Raw genomic sequence first — 17,216 nt, 5'->3', positions numbered from 1 at the left:
AAAAGCAAACAAGACTGATGGGGAAGAAGAAATACCTATCGTTTTCACCAACTAACCGTGGTGTCTTTTATCGTCTTCCCTCTCTTTCTCCCTTTTGTCTGCATGTGCTCATTAATAAGATGTGTGTAGTTTGATCTGCAGCTTTTGTACAATATCCCCTCAAGGGTCCATCCAGCACCAGTCTAAGTACAGCACACAGTGCCAATTGGCAATCCTGCCCGTCTTTACAACAAGGTCTAACACCCACAATCAAGTCACACTCCAATCACAGAGCCGTATGTTTCAATGATCAGAGGAAGGCATTTAGAAAGGGAAATAGGCTTTAGAGGTAAACTGTGCCTCAGTTTAGACCCTTATAGTCGGTATTATGAGTTTTATGGGTTTAGATCTTATATAACTTGTTAGCTTGCACAACATGTTCTTTTGCATGTGCTTGACAACAGGATACATAACAAATCGATCCTGAACCCACACATACCACAAGAACTGCTGTGCGTGTATGTTTGCAGCGTGTAGTTGTGTCACTGTGCGTTCATATTTGTCTCTGTATGTGTTTATTTGACATAAGCTTGTTGAAATAGAATTGAAAATGAAAAGGCTTAAACAGATGAAGGTGTGTTGGATTTCTCTTCAGCTCTGGTCTTGGAGGGCCACTGTCCTGTGTAGCCTTGTTATAAACAGACAAAGAAAAGAAAGGAAGACCTAATGATTAAACAAACAAAAGATCAAACAAACAGGTTGTTGAAATATAACAAATACATTATAAATAATCATTAATAATCTAAGCGCTTAAGAAGGCAAACATTTTTGACTTTAGAAAGCAAAAAAAACCTGTGTTTACCCAGTGTCTCGGCTACAGCATCCATTACCAGTTGAGTTGTACTGTGATGGCATGCGCTGTTGTAAAAGATTCAGCCATCCTTGGGAGCAGGGAAGATTCTAGGATTTTCATTTTAGGGGGGCTCAGCCCCCAGTGAGGGTATGAAAAAAAAATGGTAACACTTAAGTTTAGGGTCCAATTCTCACTATTAACTAGTAGCTTATTAGTATGCATGTTAGGATATTGGCTGTTTATTATTACTTATAAAGCAAATATTAATGCCTTATTCTGCATGACCATATTGTACATCCCTTAATCATACAATGTAGGCATGTTTATAATCAGAGATCCAAAATGTGAGGTAGTTAGGGGGGTTCTGTGGGCAGGCTCCCCCGAGAAAATTTTGATTTCCATGATCTACATATGTGCATTTTAAGATGTTCTGAACGCCAAAAAATTAGATAACAACAGCTTGAAAACCATGTCAGTGGGCAGATATGACTGATACAGTTTTTCCATTTTCGTCAGTGAAGACAGTAAACATATGTTTAACTGATATTTACATGTTTTATGAATAATTTTCGTAGACATGAATTTTACTGCATGCTACCAGGAAATCTAGGTAACTAAATGTATTAAATGAATTCACAATATGCACACATTCATTAGGCTACTAATCTTATGCCCAATACAGGCTGAAAAAAGCTGAGCTTTTCTATTTACTGAATGCAGCCTACATATGGAATTATATTAAAGGGGTGGTAAAACACATTCTTTTGAAGGCTTGATTGTGTTTGTGGGGTGCACTGTAACATGTGTTCATGCTTCGTTTTTAAAAAATTGCATTATTTTTCATATATTTGACCTTTATTCTACACTGCTCTGTCCCTCCTTGTAAAAACGGGTTGTATGAAGCCAGTCCCTCAAAAATCCGCAATGGGCTCAGATTGGTTAGCTGGCCCAGTGTGTTGTGATTCGCTAACTGCCTAGTGCACGTTTTTCGGAAACGTCACGCCCCTTACCTTTAACGGTAGACTGTGCTTTGGGTAGTATTAGAAACAATGGCGTCAATAAAACCATACCAATCTGAGCCCGAATCAGACCCAGAACATTTTAGTGAAGATGATCGAGCAGAACCTGTTCAACAAATATCTGTCGCAAGAACTATTAACCCAAAACGAACACTAAACATTGGCTTTACTAGTAGCCAAATCACACACAGAACCATGTTTAGCATGCCTGTAGATAAACAAGCATGTAGATAAACAAAACATAAAAGCTCTAATCAAATAATAATTTACACTAATGCCAAGTTTGCTGTTGAGATTTTAACGTTAGGTGTTTGTAACGTTAGGTGTTCGTCGGATAACGTTAAGTATGAATGAGCATTTAACAGACTGGTTTGCAGAACAGCGTTGTCATCTGTTTACTTCCTTGCTACAGCTTACAATTAACCTATTACAGGAAAACACATCGACGAAAAATAAATCATACTTACAGGTTGTGGCCCGTAAACAACTTCTGTTTTTAAATCCATTTTTCAGGACAAGCCGTTGTGCAAGTGCTGCATTGAACTCGCAAAGATTGTGGAAGCTTTCCTCCGTGAAATGTGCAGCGGGAGCCGCGCGTGCCCGTCGTGCATTCACACACTGGCAGTGTTTGTCTCGCGCAGCTGAACCGCGGCTCATGAATTGCAAATACAGACGAATATTGTCCATTATGTCACATTTTCCAGTCTTCTCCTCCGACCCTTGTCTGTCTCGTGCTTTGATTTATGATGGGCAGCATATCTGCTGCAAATGCGACCTATTCCCCTCTGTCTCATACACACATGCATATAACATGGTGTATGTTAAACGCACTGCAAAGCACCCCCGTCCCTAGGAAGGCTGAACAAAGCAAGTACCCCAGACCTGCAATCCGGATGAAAATAACAGCGTTTCGTAGGCATTGCAGCAACAAGTTTGTTGATTTGCCTGAATATTTTTGTCATTTGTTTAACATTTCTGACTTAAAGATATCTCGCACTTTAAATTCGCACCTCAGCAGATTCTGTGCGCACATAAAGCCTGCCTAACGTTATTCTGATTTAATTGTTTTTGAAATATTAAAATATTTTGACATTGACGAGCGGTGACAGACCAATGAGGCTCAGATCAGCGCACACACCTCTGCTTCTGACGTGCGCTCTGCTCGACGTCGCAGCGGATTGAAGAACACTGATTAAAAGACAGGACGAAGCCTCCCGCCAGTTTCATATGTTATAAAGGTTAATCACACATTTTTTAGGGGAGCTGGGCAGAAGTTTAGGGGGGGCTTCAGCCCCCCTAAAAAGGGCCTAGTGACACCCATGCTTGGGAGTCCTTTCCACAAAATGTCCAATCTTGCCTCATAAACAATAGGTTCAAGGGCGTAGCCAGCGGGAGGGCCTGACGGGCACAGGCCCGCCCACTATGATGACTAGGCCCCCCCAGTTTATTATACAAATATAATCATATTTATTAAATAACAGTTGTTTAAATTATTTTAATGTAATTTCAAAATTATTATAGCATCTCAAATACTAAAATAAATAAAATGTGTGTTTTTTTTACAGTCTATGGTTTTTGCATAATGCTTGATGAGTTTGATTGACAGCTGTGTTAGGCAATTAGGTGTCAGGCTGTCTGATATGTCGCGCGGCTCGCGCCTGTGAGTTCATGAAGTGTGTTTACCCATTTACTTAGCCCATAATTTGCCGTTGTGTGATAGAAAAACAGCAGCGATGCAAAATTCTATAAAAAGGACTTATAACTCGTATTAAATCGGGAGAGAACCCATCCATCAGGCCGCAAGTAACAGTAAGACTTTTCAATTCCAAGCGCAGGTTAATTCTGTAAAGCAAGGAACACGCCATCAGTGTCTGTCAGTTGTGATAGTGTAGGGGTAAGGTGCGTGGCACAAAGTTTTGACGCAATTTGACCTGAGGTTCGAATCTGGCTTTTGCCGAACTCGTTGTACTTCCTTTTCCCATCACATATCAGATCGGAAAGGCGTTTATTTTCAATTAAAAATGAAGAAAATATTTGAAAAGTGGAAATAAAGTGTCTAACGTTTGTTGTAACCGCTGCTCATGTTTTGTATGTGGACAGGTAGTAGCTAAGGTTTTGGTTTATGTTGACAGTGATAAGTGTGAAAGTGCCCGCTCACTTTTGCCCAGGCCTGACCAAAAATAAAATCCTCCAACAACCAGAGCAAAAATGTCTTGTTATATATAGTACATTTGTTATATGTTATGTAGATTTTTTGTTTTAAAACAAAATTTTGATCTGTTTTAAAATACAGCAGGTATTCAACCAAAATGCCTATTACCGCCATGGGTACCGCTACCGCAAGGCCACAGCGTTAAACACAAGTCACATGTGATGCTCGTTCACAAAATCACCACGAGGTGCCTCATGTATAAAACTTTCCATAGATTTCATCCTAAAAGTATGCATATGCACAAAAGCCAGATACGGCAGAACCTGCGCAAAATTCCCTAATTAAACCCAGTCAGCAGAAGATTTTACGTACATGCATCTCCACTCCATCTCCTCCCCAAAGTAACCATATATGGAGCTTGCAACGCCTAGTTTTACAATGCATAACATCATCTGCATATAATTTCCAAATGAATAGTCCTATCCATGTGATACCATGTTTAACGATACAAGACATTAACAAAATATATGACTATAAATTCCATTTGTGTCGTTACATTACATTACTAAAAATTATTCAATATCCTTGTCTTGTTTTAAAATAAATAAATCAAAATAGTAAAATAAGTTTTCAAGTGTTATTTTCATTCTTTTTCACTGTCCAAAGAGTATTTTTAATTGTTTTATACAAATAAAATTTATGCAATTTTGCCTATAAGGTAAACATGTTTATATATTTTTAATGGAAACAGAAAGTTCCATCACCGAGCGAGTCCTTCGGTGTCTGTCATCATGCCATTATGTTGCTAAGCCATCTGCTTGGACAAAGTGTTTCATCATTGATCATTATTCGCGTGAAAATATCTTCTCAAAACAGAGTTCTGCTATTTAAAACACATTTTAAAGCAGAATTATCATGCGCCAAGCAATCCTCGCTGTAGTTCAAATTAAAACACAACATGCCACAGGCAAAGTACTCAAAAGCGGCACATCTACTACAAATGTTTCTGTTCAAATTCATGTAAAAATTTTGTAACTTCTAGATAATGTAATTTCAGTGCTTAACACCATTAATAAGAGACAAAAAAGAGTTTAAAATAATTCTCTTCAGTTCATTACGTCACTCACTTCAATTAAAGGAGTGCGTACGCACGGTCTAGAATGTCCGTAAGGTGCGCACATATTTATGCTGTTTATTTTTTATAAATCCCGATGTGTTGGTGGAAAATTGCGTATGCACATTTCAATGCTTTTTTGTGCGTACGCAATGTTTATACATCAGGCCCCAGGTGGTGCAAAGGGACGATTTGCAACATTGCTTAGTAAGGCTGAAATTGTGACATTTTTACTTGTAAATGAAGATAGAATAAAGAAATAAATCACTATGATGGCAGTGCATGAAGTATGCTTACTTTTTACTGTATAGTACTAGCCAGTATTTTAGATTATTACACATGAGGTGTGCATTATTTCATAAAATAAAGATATGGTGAATTACTCTGAATTGGAACGAGTGATGGCCTAGTTTTCTAACACATGGATTTATTCACTTTGTCAATATTGTAACCAAATTACTGTGACCAAATTATTTAAAAATAAAACATTTGAAGCTACATTTAATTATTTCATAGATGCAGCCTATTTCAACTGGTCACACATATTTTTTGTCTGATGCATTCATTCCCGTACAACATTAACTTAACTGTTCATTAAAGGGGTGGTAAACCACGATTTCACAATTCTAACTTTAGCTAACGTGTAATGTTGCTGCTTGAGCATAAACAACATCTGCAAAGTTACAACGTTCAAAGTTTAAAGCAAAGGGAGATATTTGCTTTTAAAGAAATCAGTTTCTAAGAACTACAGCAAACGGCCAGCAGGCGACTACACACATTCCTCCAGGGTTGGTGACATCAACAGGCTCAATATTTACATAAACCCCTCCTCCGAGAATATTAAATAAGGGGGGGTGAGGCCATTTTGTATCGCGGCGCTGTTGTGGTATAGTTAGGCTGGAGTGCTGTTGCCGCGATGCCAAGGAAACGCTGTTATTTTCATCCGGATTGCAGGTCTGGGGTACTTGCTCTGTTCAGCCTTCCTTGGGACGGGGGTGCGTTGCAGAGCGTTTAACATACAGCATGTTATATGCACGTGTGTTTGAGTCAGCGGGGAATCAGGCGCGCGCGGGGCTCCCTGCAGCACATCTAACAGAGGAAAACATCCACCGTCGTCGCGATTTCAATGCCAGATTTGCACAACGTCAGCTGCGTGAAAAAAACACTGCCGGTGCGTGGATGCACGACGCGCGCGCTGCACATTTCACGGAGGACAACACAAACTTCGCGAGTTCAGTACAGGATATGCACAACGGCCCGCCTGAAAGCTGGATTTACAAACAGAAGCTGTTTACGGGCCACAACCTGTAAGTCTGATTTATTTTTCATCTATGTGTTTTCCTGTAATAGGTTGTAGCAAGGAAGTAAACAGATGACAACGCTGTTCTGCAAACCAGTCTGTTAAATGCTCATTCATACTTAACGTTATCCGACGAACACCTAACGTTACAAACACTAACGTTAAAATCTCAACAGCGAACCTGACATTAGTGTAAATGATTCTTTGATTAGAGCTTTTATGTATTGTTTATCTACAGGCATGCTAAACATGGTTCTGTGTGTGATTTGGCTAACTTACTAGTTAAAGCCAGTGCTTAGTGTTCGTTTTGGGTTAGTTCTTGCGACAGATATTTGGCTATAATCGTTCTAAAAATACAAAAGTTAAAGTGCCATTCAGTAGCGATCATTATAGATCCGCAGTCTTTACTCTTGAGGACTGAACAGGTTCTGCTCGATTATCTTCACTCAAATGTTCTGGGTCTGATTCGGGCTCATATGGTTTTATTGACGCCGTTGTTTCTAATACTGACCAAAGCACAGCCTCCGGTAAGGGGCGTGACGTTTCCGACAAACGTGCACTAGGCGGTTAGCGAATCACAACACACTGGGCCAGCTAACCAATCAGAGCCCACTGCGTATTTTTGAGGGACTGGCTTCATACAACCCGGAAAGCATCAGACTGTTTTACAAGGAGGGACAGAGCAGTGTAGAATAAAGGTCAAATATATGAAAAATAAGGCAATTTTTTTTAAAACGAAGCATGAACACATGTTACAGTGCACCCCACAAACACAGTCAAGCCTTCAAAAGAATGTGTTTTACCACCCCTTTAACTTAACATGCTAGTGCACAAGCAAACAAAAGAAAGAACAAACATATATATTACAAAGAACAAACAAATGAAAGTAGTAGTAGCATCTAAAACAAAAAAATAACTGACAAAACAAACAAAAGACAGTGGAAAAAAAATAATAAACGAAAGATATTTGCATTGAAGGAGTATGCTGTATCAGCGATAAACTATAAGCACATGGTGATTCTTGTGTTTACAGTTTCTTATCTCCATTCAGACAGCCATTCTTCATGAATCTTTAGTCTTTATTAATCAAATCAACTTTATAAACACAAATGCCGTCAAGCTCCTCAAATTGCCTGTTCTTCCTGTTCCCCTGTTCCAACACTCCTCACGCCTTTCACCTTTATGCTCCATCTCTTTCTCCACCCTTCCATTTATCCGCCTGAAATACCCATTATCTTCTCTCTGTCTCTCTCTAACTCTGATGACCTGCTATGCATAAATCCAATCTCACGATATTTACCACAGACAAATTCAATCACCCAGGCCTTTCTCCCTACTATCAATTCATGGAGCAGACCACACCAACACCCTAAACACCACTAACTCCTTCAGGACACAGCTAAACACAAAATGAACGTGCTATCTCTCTCTTTGTTGCTTGTATTTAAATGTTGAAACTCTGGAAGGAACTTTGTAGATCAAATTTTTTACTCAAGGCTAATAAGATATCAAGCAGAACTCCCTATAGCAACACATAACACCCGAACATTGTGGAGGGGTTGCATGGTTAAACACTATTCACATTTACTTCAGAAAATGTACTGTAAAAATGTACTTAAAGGGGACATATTATGCCCCTTTTCACAAGATGTTATATAAATCTCTGGTGTCCCCAGAATGTCTATGAAGTTTCAGCTCAAAATACCCCCCAGATCATTTATTATAGCTTGTTAAATTTGCCCCGATTTGGTGTCAGCACTGTTTGTGTGTGTGTCCCTTTAACCCTCTGGTGCTCTTCTGTCATTTCTGACCGGAACATTTTCTGTTTTGAAATGTTAAAAATCACAGCTTCATCGGAATGATATGAAACTTGACTTTTCTTGCATTAGGTATGTAAACACACAAAAAAATTGGGGTCATGATTCGAGCAGGCTAATTGGTCGTAAAAAAAAAGTAGCGCTCATTGTCTTCGGTCATAAATGACCGACCATAGGAAATGAATGGGAAATCGGCAAAAACACAAAAATTCACAGAATATTTGTGTGTACAATCTACAAATCGGCCACAATGCTGAAAAAAAGTACACAGCAGTAAAGGGGTGACACTCTAAAACATCAAGAGTGTGATATTGACACATCCACTCACACGCATACTTATACACACACACACCTATGAAAAACTGAGCCTATGAACCACATTTTGAATTTTTTTAAATCACAGCTTCATCGGAAAAATATGAAACTTGGTGACTTTTCTAGCATTAGGTATGTTAACACACAAAAAAAATTGAGGGCATGATTCGAGCATGCTAAGTGGTTGTAAAAAATTACTCCCACTTGTGCTCTTTGGTCAAAAATGACCCCCATAGGAAATGAATGGGAAATCTGCAAAAACACAAAAATTCAGAACAAAAACGCTACTTTTTTTAAAACGACCAATTAGCATGCTCGAATCATGACCCCAATTTTTTTGTGTGTTTACATATCTAATGCAAGAAAAGTCACCAAGTTTCATATCATTCCGATGAAGCTGTGATTTGTAACATTTCAAAACAGAACATTTTCCGGTCAGAAATGACCGAAGAGCACCAGAGGGTGTTTGTGCTGACACCAAATAGGGATGTAGTGCTCAGTGCCCTTATTTGCACATATATTTAATTTAAAGAAGACATGATGAAATGTGAGTACAAACTTCATATAAGAAATATGTCCATAACTTGAAACACTCGTTCCCGTCAGGATATGAACTGTGATCGGCGTTGCAAGTGTTGTTAAATTCTCATGCATGCTCTGCGTGTTATGAATTAATTATTGTTATAGTCATATTTCAATGGGTTGGTTGTCAAACTCAGGCTCTGACCGCGTCATTGGTGAAATGTCAACAACACTTTTGTGCTACTGTACTGATACACTTATGACACGTGTCCGAACGCAAAGCTAAACAGGCAGAGGTGAATGCTAAAACGGTCTTTTGTGACATTTGAATTCTCCTCTGTTCTCCACTATAATGCGATCTCATGCATAATACAGCGCAGTGATTGGATTTAAAGAGTTTATGAGAGTTTATTCTCATAAATAATGAGGAGAAAAGCTCAGAAACTGAAGCCGTAGACCAGACCCGTACTCACCAGCCACGGCAGCTAGTCGCCACTCCGAATTAATGCATATACCTCTCTTTTAGTGATGTTGGTTCAACTTTGCTTTTTAAACCAGAACAAAATAGCTCAAAAAACAAAACAAAACAAAAATTTAGTTTAAGGTTTTCCCTTTATAATAAACATGATGAATGCTATTGTTGTTTAATTAATGTGCAGCATGTACTTATCTGTTAATATCTCCACAAAAAAAAACTTTTGTTTAGGATTTAATGACCTTTTGGGTCAAAAAAAGATACCCAGTCAGTTTAATACAAAGTTAATATTTTCAAGGTAATATTTAAATAATTTGCTTTGGCTTTAGTACCGTGGCATATATGTGAATTATTTAATATCAGAAAACATGTCTTATAATATTTTTCACACATATTATAAATGGGACTTTATGCATGAAAATATATAATTGCCTTTATATCTTAAGAAAGGGGGTCCATTAAGACCATCATTATATGTCGACGTCCTTGGCATCAAAACATTTGAAAACTCCTGCAATCATGATTAACCATAACATTTCAATCAATTGACAGCACTAGTCAATTTGTATATAAAGAATCTTTGGAGAAAAATATGAGACGATGATTGCATACATTTTCCTAAGTACTTTTTAATTTTCATCACCCACTCACTCTCATCTAATACATGCTATCCTCTTTTCTGCATTTCCTTGTTTCTGTCCTTCATGCATGTCGGCAGAACACTGTATCTGTCCATAAAACCAGACAAGGTCATCTGTTTTTTATGTCCTGTAACATCTGCGTCCTCCTTTCAGAGGTTGTCATCTGCAGACCCGTCTCCTCCACCCAGCCTGCCCTGCTCTGTCTGTTTTTCTTTCCCTATTCATTTCCTCCCCCTCTTGTTCACGCTTTCCTCTTAAACTGCTTTCCTTGACCCCGCTCTTCCTCTTTCACAGACCTGTCAACCTCCTCTGCCACTTTTATGTTCTCACTCCATGTTCCTTAATTTTATCCTGTGTCTTCCATCACGGACATGCTGCGTTCAGTCCCTACATTTTTCTCTAGCTTTCTTCAATTGGTTCCAGACATTTCATCCACATGGGTGTCACATGATCTCAGAGTGTCACTTCATTCTCTTTTTGGTCTTCATACAACATCTGTTTTGTGCTTCACATGACTGCCTGCCTGGTAAAAATCTTTGAGCTAAGGTCTGGCATGGACTCTAGATTGAGATATTTACATTTGTGAATTTTTGGAGACAATATATAAATTTGAAAGCAAAAAAAGATTTTTTTTTTCAGGTACACAGGCAACACACTTCTTTTATACAACTTTTATGCGTTACTAATAAAATAACGAATAAAAAGGTAGAACAGACTTAACGTCAGCCACTTTTTCCTGCACAGTCACACCGTCTACGGCATTACCATCTATCAGAACCAGCAATAACTTCTTCAGCAATTTGAGCTTCAGTAGCTCGTCTGTTTGATCGGACCACACGGGCCAGCCTTCGCTCCCCACGTTCATCAATGATCCTTGGCCGCCCATGACCCTGTCGTCGGTTCCCCACTGTTCCTTCCTTGGACCACTTTTGATAGATCCTGACCACTGCAAATCAGGAACACCCCACAAGAGCTGCAGTTTTGGAGATGCTCCTACCCAGTCGTCTAGCCATCACAATTTGGCCCTTGCTCAAACTCGCTCAAATCCTTACGCTTGACCATTTTTCCTGCTTCTAACACATCAGTTTTGAGGACAAAATGTTCACTTGCTGCCTAATATATCCTACCCACTAACAGGTGCTGTGATGAAGAGATAATCAGTTTTATTTACTTCACCGGTCATAATGTTATGCCTTATCGGTGTATGTAAATGTAGAAGAATTCAAAAAAATTGTATGATAAATGTTGAGCTTATGATCACTGGCATCTCTGTCCTTTGATTATTCATATTTCTCATTTATTAATTGTTGTTTATTAAAACCTAATCTCACTGCAATTCGTACATATTTTACAAGGTGGCTAAATTCGTACAAATTGGTAGGTGTTTTGCTAAATCGTACGTATTTGACGAGTTGGTCAATTTGTATGATTTCATACGAATGACCTAACCTCAAACCTTGCCTCTAAACCTACCCATCACTGCAATATAGACAAATCATACAAATTCATAATTAGCCACTTCGTACAAATATGTACGAATTGGTCGTGAGATAGCGTTGAAATGTCTCAGGTTAGAAGTGTAACCATGGTTCCCTGAGAAGGGGAACGAGACACTGCGTCTGAACAATGGCGTGACCGGTGTCTGAAGCATGTGTATAAACGCGACAATTGCATTGGCAGTTGACAGTAGTGTTAATTTCGTCAGCTATTTTTTTATTTAGTCTGTCTTAGTCCTGTGTCAAATGTGCTTTTTAGTTTTTATCCTATTTAGTCAACCTTGTCCTGTTTTTGTTTAGTCAAGTTTTAGTCAACTAATGTCTGAGCATTTTAGTGTAGTTTTCATCAATGAAAAGAGTCACATTTTCGACATGCTGCATTGATAATCCTTATTATTTTGTTCAAATTTTATAATCACAATGATATTGTCATTTGAGACACTTATTTTTACATTTCAATTGTTACACTTTCACCTATAAGCACAAATTGAGCATCAGCGTCATTTCCGGCAGGCCAAGTAGTCAAGACGCTGCTAACGCTATTGGTAACAACACTGTCTCATCAGCTGATTTGCATCAGCTGTTTCAACTCCCCTCGCTGCTAATGGCTACGCTAAAAGCAGGACGCCTATTTAAGCAGATCCAGTTCGCTCTTACTACTAGCTGCTCGCTGCTTTGCAACCAGGATAATAATGTATTCAATATTTACATACAAACGTCAGCAGCTGCATTTTCAGCAGAATTATATCAGGACATATACTATTTCATAACTATGGGAGCAGCAACAAGTATGACCATGTGTTGGATACTTTCGTCAGCTTATTACTAGACTAACTGCTGTCTCGTAAAAATTATAATTTTTTTTCCAGCTTACCCGAGTGTGGCGGTTCAAGTTCTAACGTTACAAGCTATTTTCTCAACGAAAGCAACCCCGCTTGATGAGCCTGTAATTATATAATTTGGAAAACGTTTCACTGGGTTCTGTGTCTCGGGCTCTCGGATACGTGTTCCATTTGCAGCGTGTTTAGCAGCGATGGGCGGCGGCCGATCGTCACAGACGTGATCCTGAGAGGTGGCCGTCAGAGAGGTATCTATTAGTTAAAATCACTCACTGCTCAAATGCATGTTTTGCTTTAATTCAAGATATGTCAGGAGCTATTTAAATGTGGAATTCGGAAGGCAAAACAGAATCATATCACAAGGATTTGTGCAGTGTGAAATATAGCGAGAGCAATTCGCCCCCACACGGTTCACCTCTCATTCATTGAGGTTGTAAACTTGAACTTGCGATTTTGTCGCATGGTTCATAAACTGTCTAATTTGGAGTTTGCATCGCTGCATTATTTTCATGGACTCTCTGAAGTTATTCTTAAAACTTTATGTGACTGACTCAAGAACAATTTCAGAGAAATCTGCACTCCACAAGGTAAGTGTATCAAGCATTTGTCTCAGCTGGCAATTTTCACTCTCATTCATCTGTGTCTTCATGAAGCTAAGTTAGTTTTAAAACCCTGTTAAAAATTATCAGGTAATTGGCAACGTAATTGACAATGGTATCTGCATTGCTTAAGCTAGTCGTTTTCAGTAAATGCTAGGCTTATGGATATTGTTCTTATCTCTATAGTGGTTTTTGTAAATGTGTAACTCGTTTTAAGCTAAAGTTGCTATTGGATATTGTCTTAAAGGGGTCATAGAATGGTACATGCACTTTTACAAGTTGATTATACGGAAATGTGTGTTGGCAGTGCCTGTACACAACCATCCTATATTGATAAAAATACATCCAGTGTTTTTTTTTAATCTCCTTATATATTTTCCCCTGTCTCAAATCGAGCCGTCCGACCGTGTGACGTTACACGGTGTACGCCCCTCCTAAGATTGTTGATTGACAGCAGCGTTTCAACACAGACCCGCCCTGAGCGAGCTGTCATCAGTCCGCCATTGTTGATACTCTGGAGCAGAATGGCGTCTAAGCGATTTTGGTGTTGTGTTGTTGGGTGTAATAACGAACACAGCAGTCGTTTTGATGTTCCTAAATCCGAACTGCTGAAGACCCAGTGGCTGCAGTGCTGAGTTTTGTTTTAGAAGGGAATATTCCCCCCGATCAACGTCAATGTTTGCGCAATCATTTCTCAGCAGACTGCTTTATAAACGAGCGTCAGTATAAAGCAGGTTTTGCTAATAAGCTGCTCTTGAAAAAAGGATCGTGTTCCTGCTGCACCTCAGGAAGATCGAAGATGTGAGTGTAACGTTTTATTAACCTTTATATTAATCTTTGCAAATCGCTTGCACGCTTCACGATGAATGAGGCTAATGTTTACAGGGTAAGTTACATTACGGCATGCTTTCTGTTTATGACGTTCTCAATATAATTCATAATCCCACGTTTATAATGAACAACGCGTTATGTTTGTTATTACAAACTGTGTACTCGGGTGATAAAGTTAACGTGGTAACACTACACTAAGCTTACTTTTGTACATGGTTTATAACGGTGTCTGTTACTGATTAAGAAGTAATGTAAAAAAAAAAAATCTTATAACATAACATCAATCTGTCAATGAACTAACACATCAGTAAACACATAGCAACTACGCTACTCTGCCAGTACAAAGATAGATCAAAATGACATGACGTTAACCAACCATTCAGAAACGTCCTGTTCGAACTTCGATGGGTTCGTCATCTGTTCCTGGTCCGACTCCGGTTCAAAATGATAAGGTTGCTTAGATGTGTCTTCAGAGACTCCCGTTGCCATTATTTCTCGAAAATATACCCTCAAATGTTGTCAAGGCAACCCTCCACATGTGTTGTGGTGTTGTGTCGGGTCGAACCGAACGCCCCACAGAGCAGAGGGGGCGGGGTGAGCAAAGCTCATTATCATTTAAAGTCACATACACTGAAATGACTTGCTAAAAACTGAGCTGGTTTTGACCAGGTAAATTGAGTGTTTTCTTACAATACTAATGAGAATTTTTAATTAAAGTATATTACAAACTTTTCATTTAGACACTAAAGAATCATATTAACTTGCACAAAAATGTCATTCTATGACCCCTTTAAGCTATAGTTGAGATTGGGAACGCACTTGTTCTTAAAGCTATAATTATTATCTGAAGTGCTTGTTATTAAAGCTATAATTAATATTGGAAGCGTTGTATTAAACCTATAGCTAATATTGGAAATGCTTGTTAAAGCTATAATTAATATTCAAAGTGCTTGTCTTAAAGCTATAGCTAATATTGGAAATACTTGTTCTTAAAGCTTTAGCTAATATTGAAATGCTTGTTCTTAAAGCTTTAGCTAATATTGAAATGCTTTTTCTTAAAGCTATAGCTAATATTGAAATGCTTGTTCTTAAAGCTATAGCTAATATTGAAATGCTTGTTCTTAAAGCTTTAGCTAATATTGAAATGCTTGTTCTTAAAGCTTTAGCTAATATTGAAATGCTTGTTCTTAAAGCTTTAGCTAATATTGAAATGCTTGTTCTCAAAGCTTTAGCTAATATTGAAATGCTTGTTCTTAAAGCTTTAGCTAATATTGAAATGCTTGTTCTTAAAGCTATAATTAATATTCAAAGTGCTTGTTCTTAAAGCTATAGCTAATATTGAAATGCTTGTTCTTAAAGCTTTAGCTAATATTGAAATGCTTGTTCTTAAAGCTTTAGCTAATATTGAAATGCTTGTTCTTAAAGCTATAATTAATATTCAAAGTGCTTGTTCTTAAAGCTATAGCTAATATTGGAAATGCTTGTTCTTAAAGCTATAATTAATATTCAAAGTACTTGTTCTTAAAGCTATAATATTGGACGCGCTGGTTCTTAAAGCTATAGCTAATATCGGAAATGCTTGTTCTTAAAGCTATAATTTTGGACGCGCTGGTTCTTGAAGCTATAGCTTATATCGGAAATGCTTGTTCTTAAAACTATAATTAATATCGGAAATGCTTGTTCTTAAAACTATAATTAATATTGGAAATGCTTGTTCTTAAAGCTATAATTAATATTGGAAGCGCTGGTTCTTAAAGCTATAGCTACTATTGGAAGTGCTCGTTTTTAAAGGTCCCGTTTTTCGTGTTTTTTTGAAGCTTTGATTGTGTTTACAGTGTGCAATATAACATGTGTTCATGTTTCATGTGTAGAAAAACAGTATTTTTCACACAATTTACTTATCTGTATACCGCTGTTTTCACTGTCCTCAAAACGGCCTGAGAATTTCCTCGTTCTATGAAGTCCCTCCTTCAGAAATAAGTAGCGAGTTCTGATTGTGCCTGCGGTTCCCGTGTTGTGAATCGACAGCAGCTTAGGGCATGTTGCCCAGGAAGGTCACGCCTCTTACCATAACGGGGAGATGAACGCGCTCAAACTACAGCCCCTGAAGGCCAAACAAAGGTGATTTGACTCCGGGATGAAAATAACAGCGTCTGGACGACATGGCGACAAACGCAACTGAACCGAACCGAACGCAACACTTCCTCTTCTTCGAGGGAGCAACAAGACCACGGCCCCTTTTTCGCGTATTCTTGTGGGCGGAGGTTAGTCAACAAACTGTTCTACTGACGTAATTAAAGCAGGAAGTACCAGGATGTAGTCCAAACCGGCCGTTCGCTGTAGGCTTTGAAAGGGAACTTCTGTTAAATAAAATATCTCGCTTGGCATTGAACTTTGAGCTTTATAATTTTACAGGTTTTATTTATGCTCTAACAGCAACATTACACACTAACTAAAGTTAGAAAAATGGGATCACGAAGAACAGGACCTTTAAAGTTCTAAAAAATTGAAAGTGCTTCTTCTTAAAGCTATAGTAATATTGAAAATCGTGTGTTCTTAAAGCTATAATCAATATTAAAGCAATAACTAATATTGGAAGTGCTCGTTCTTAAAGCTATAATTAATATTGGAAGTGCTTGTCGTTTAATTAATAGTTGATATCGGGAACATATATTCTATATTCTTGTTTTAAAAGCTGTAGGTGCTATTAGAAACACACTTGTTCTTAAGTTATAAGTAACTTTTGAGTAGAACTTTAGAGTTAGAAGTTACTTTTCAAATTTGATTTAAGATTCTTTCAGAAATTCTTTATTCAAGCTAAAGTCGCTATTGGAAATTTGGAAATATGCGTTTTCTTAAAGCTATAAGCACAATTGGGAATATGCTTTTCTTAAAGCTATAGGCACTATGGGAATTTGATATTATTAAAGCTGATAGAGGTGTTTTTGGGCCTTATCCTGATATATTGCTAAGATACGTTTTCCTTGCGGCCACATGACCTCACATTTCTTATGTATCAATTTGTTCCTAGCACTTCAGCATAATTCTAAGCACACTAAACTGATAGGAAAGGGGAAGAACAGTGTTTTATCTCTGAATCTGACTCTGCTTTTATGTCATCTATGTTAGCATACATGAGGAGTCATCCACAAGCTGGTCAGCACGATCCATTAATTGCCTTGGAGTATGGGGGGGGGGGGGGGTAGTTTCAGCTCCCCTAGTCCTAATTCATGTGAGCGTCCACTAATGCTGCTGCTGCTGTAC

The 17,216-nt window shown here is 38.2% G+C and overlaps 1 protein-coding gene across 1 annotated transcript in view; it reads left to right on the top strand.

Annotated features, from left to right (window-relative positions):
* Positions 1 to 17,216, top strand: part of npr1a (natriuretic peptide receptor 1a) — a 150,084-nt gene that overhangs the window by 63,883 nt on the left and 68,985 nt on the right. The window lies entirely within an intron of this gene.

This window comes from Gobio gobio, assembly GCF_949357685.1.
Source record: "Gobio gobio genome assembly, chromosome: 11".
NCBI classification, from domain to species: Eukaryota; Metazoa; Chordata; class Actinopteri; order Cypriniformes; family Gobionidae; genus Gobio; species Gobio gobio.
Note: the sequence above shows the minus strand (reverse complement) of the source record. Positions and strands in the feature narration are given on the sequence as shown.